Source organism: Meles meles, chromosome 3 (assembly GCF_922984935.1).
Source record: "Meles meles chromosome 3, mMelMel3.1 paternal haplotype, whole genome shotgun sequence".
Classification (NCBI taxonomy): Eukaryota; Metazoa; Chordata; class Mammalia; order Carnivora; family Mustelidae; genus Meles; species Meles meles.
Window position 1 is genome coordinate 29,995,449 of NC_060068.1, and position 4,308 is coordinate 29,999,756.

General features: G+C 42.0%; 1 pseudogene; it reads right to left on the reverse strand.

The window, feature by feature from the left end:
• Positions 1–3,238: 3,238 nt before the first annotated feature.
• On the reverse strand, positions 3,239–3,391 carry LOC123939408 (annotated as a pseudogene).
• Positions 3,392–4,308: the final 917 nt, after the last annotated feature.

The following is a 4,308-nucleotide window of genomic DNA, read 5'->3' on the forward strand; positions in this document are numbered from 1 at the left end:
AAAACTACATGTATTTATGATAAAAAGCCAGATTTCCATTAATCATTACAACAATGCCCTTTTTTTTCAATGAAGTTTTTGTCATACTGTGTTATTTTACCATTGCTGGATGACATTTTGTTTTTAGTGGCTGAAGATTTTCCTGCCAAAGGTTTTGATAACATCCCAGAGAGAACCTTGGGTTTCATACTTTCTAATTCTACTGTGAAGTTTCATGTTTTTCAAAGTTCTGCTTTGGAGAGATTTATAATTAAACATGGAAGATGAAATTTTAGTTTTTATTTACACAGGCTATTAAATGGTACCAGATGAGGAAGCAAGGAAAGACATAAAGGTGAAAGTCATTCTTTCACATAATAAATATCAGTTCCTTACTGTTCTAGGCCCTGGATTTATTTAGCAAATAATGTGTTAAATAAGGCAGACATACTACTTCTCATATAACTTACTTTCTGGTGAATGATGTCCAGTTCTCTTTTGGAAGCTCTGAAGTTAAGTTTAGGGATAAATGCATAGAAAATGGACCACAGGCATTCTTCATGCCTTGGTTAGAGTTGGAGACTATACTGGTCCAACATGTATTTCTTTCCGTTTGCCTCTTTTCTATGTAGCCTCAAATTGGGAAGGAGGAGGAGAGAACAGAACAGTGTCAGAGGAGATCATGGAGAGGACATGACCACTGGCTGACCTGTGTGAGCTGTAAACAGGCAATGTCAGCTTCCTCACCTCCTCCCATCCTTGGAATGTATGTCATGCCCACCATTCCCACACTAGGAGCTGCTTCAAGGACATAGCCTCGAGAGTAAGATGCTGTTGAGACCATCGGGATGATATACATGATTGGACCTAGTTAAGGCCTCCACATAAATCTGCAGGATTCTGGAGGTCTGGTGCCAAAATCTACTCATCTTATGGCTGCTAAGACAAGCCTCACATGTAAGCTCTCTCACATATTAAACCTGCCACTGACCAACCTGGAATGATTCACCTCTTTCTTTGACGTCTCCTCATCTTCTGTGTATGGGGGCCAGTTTTCAAACCAAATGGCAGGAGAAGCTAGTTTTCCCCTTCTCTTCTCAGGACAGTTGATTGTAACAAGTTCATAGAAGCTCATATGCTGTAAGGCTGGCTTCCATGAGCTCCAAGAAGACAAATGGATCAGTAACCTAACAAGAATGAAAATAAGAGAAACCTGCGACTGGCACAAAGCCTAGAGGTACAAAGATCAAAAGAGGTGTTGGAAAGCCAAATGAGCTTAATATCTTCAGCTATTATGTTTCTCCTGACGTTTATTGCATTACCCAGAGAACAGAGCCCATCGTACTCTTTCATTCACCTGCCCCTGCCTGCTCCAGTATTATGCAGGATACAAAGAAATAGTTTAAAGGTTATCATCTCGGCCTCCAAGCTGCTTACATCCTAACTTTGGGAACTCTTACTGACCAAAAAAAAAAAAAAAAAAAAAAAAAGCTGGAAAAGAATTCAGCATAAACTCAAAGGAAGGTACTTGTTTTGCAAGATACAATGCCCCTTTTTATTCTATGGGGGAAGTGAACAATAAATAAACGAGGCCTCTCTCTAGAAGCACTGTGATAGAAAATGCCTGCTAAGATCTCTACATAAATAATTCTAGGTAGCATAAACAAAATGTGAAAATGACAGGAAAACCTATCAAAGACCTGTGTGTGCCGAGAGGATCCACCTGGGCCAGAGACTTGGACTAAAACTAATATAAATCCCAAGCTGCTCACCTAGAGTCAAAGACCCATTGGAAGCCCAGGATGAGAAGAGCCCTAAGTGGACCGACCCACTTAGGTGCTCCGCACAGGAGTAGCAACAATGCGACAGTCAGGAGGATGCATTCTCATAGCCTGAGTACCCATTCCATGCCAAAACAGTGGTGGACACTGGAGCGAGCCACAAAGGCCACAAGATGGAGAAAAAAAAAAAAACCAAACATGCCAACGTAGAGCTTAGGTTCAGGGTTTCTGAGAGTGGCAGTCCTAAGGAGAGAATAAAATGGACTGAGGAATGGAGGACAATGCCAGGTTAAATAGGGTGAAGGGCCTGACTTGCAAATCTGGGATAGAGCGGCATCTCAGGCAGACAGTCTTGCAAAGGCCAGGAGACAGTGATTAGCTTACTATGTTAATGGAACAGAAAAGTGAGCGTGACTAGACCACGGTGCATAAAGAGGAGAGCAGTTGGAGAAGGTGTCCAAGAGGAGGGCAGGGACCAGATTACAAAAGGTCTTTTACAAAATGAGTTTGGGAATGGTTAGTGCATTTAGTGAAAGCAGAGGAACAAAGATTTACATTTAAATTACCCCCCAGTTGCAAGCATTTGCATAAATGCTACTTCTTTTCATCAGGTTCCTCCTCCCCCAAACACAGTATATATTGAAAGTGACTGTACTTAACAGGCTTGCTTAGGATATCATCAGTTTATGTCACTTGCTCCAACTTATGATTCATAGTATCATGATTCAGTCTCAGATGTGTCCTGGTTTAGACCAGGAATGTCAAACCTTTTATGTCAAAGGTCAGAGAGAAAAGATTTTAGGTTTTTTAGGCCAGATGGCCAGGGACTGCCACTACAGCACAAAAGCAGCCACAAATAATATGTAAACTAGTGAGTGTGGCTGTGTTGCAATAAAGCTTTATGGATACTGACACTGAATTTCACCTATAATTTCAAGGTGTCACAAATATTCTTTATTGATTTTTCCCATATAAAAATACAAACACTACTCTCAGCTCATTGACCATTCAAAGACAGGTAGCTGGATTTGATCCGTGGGTTGTAGTTTGCTGATCACCTTTTTAGATGACAAATTAGATGGCGACCCTTATAGCAACTAGCTTTTATGGAGGACTTGCAATGTATACAGTCATCCTCACAGCAAGGCTAAGTGGTAAATACTAGCATCATACGTGTTTTGCAGTAAAGAAACGGAGGCATGTCTCAGCAATTCTCCCAAGGTCTCCGCGAGAAGAAGTGGCAGAAAGGCTACCACGTGTGGAGGCCCCACTGTCAACCACAGTGCTGAGTAGTGTCCTAATACCTTCCCATTCTCTCCCTCCTCCTATCATTCTTCCTTCTCACCTTCTAATGCTGACAGACTTTTAGTCTGTTTTTCTTTCTTCATTATGCCTTCTTGCTTCTTTTCTCATGCCCTCCTTTCCCATCCTCTGCAAAATTATAACAGAGCTACATGCTAGAACCAGAAACCAACCAACCAAAAGTTAGATTACACAGAATATAAAGAACCAATGTTTTCAACCTCTGCAATCAATAAATATTTTTAGTTTTCTTTAGAATTTTTTTCAATTAGCAATAATCGTGCCTCGGATAAACCTCATTGGCTACGATACTGCCACTGCGCAAAGCTATCTTTCTTTAGAATTTTTTTTAAGACTGTATTTATTTATTTTACAGAGATAGAGAGAGAGAGAGAGAGAGAGAGATCACAAGTAGGCAGAGAGGCAGGTAGAGAGAGAGAGAGCGGGAAGCAGGCTCCCCACTGAGCAGAGAGCCAGGTGCAAGGCTCCATCCCAGGATCCTGAGATCATGACCTGAGCCGAAGGCAGAAGCTAAACCCACTGAGCCACCCAGGTGCCCCTATTTAGAATTTTTTAAAAGATTTCATTTATTTGTGTGAGAGAGAAAGAAAAAGAGAGAGAGAGAGAGAGAGAGAGAGAGCGTGTGCACATGGGAGAAGGAGCAGAGGGACAGGGACAAGCAGACTTGGCGTGGAGAATGGAGCCCAACGTGGGGCTCAATCCCAGGACCCTGAGATCATGACCTGAGCCAAAACCAAGAGTCAGGCATTCAACTGACTGAGCCACCCAAGTGCCCCTCTCCTTAGAATTTTTAAACAATTATTCCCTTCATATTTTTCTTTTTTTTTTAAAGATTTTATTTTATTTATTTGACAGAGAGAGAGAGAGATCACAAGTAGGCAGAGAGGCAGGCAGAGAGAGAGGAGGAAGCAGGCTCCCCGCGGAGCAGAGAGCCCGACGCGGGACTCGATCCCAGGATCCTGAGATCATGACCTGAGCTGAAGGCAGCAGCTTAATCCACTGAGCCACCCAGGCGCCCCCCCTTCATATTTTTCAAATGAAACCTATTTTCCCCCTAAGCATCAGCTCTCTAGGTAGAAATGTATCTATTACCTCTTTCATTTTATTTCTCTTTCAACAACAGGTATGCTCACAGTCGCTTTCTTTGAAATTGAACAAGTCTGTTACCCTACCTCTTACTTCCCTCTGGTCTAAAGTTAAAAGACATCCTGATAAGTTACTACCC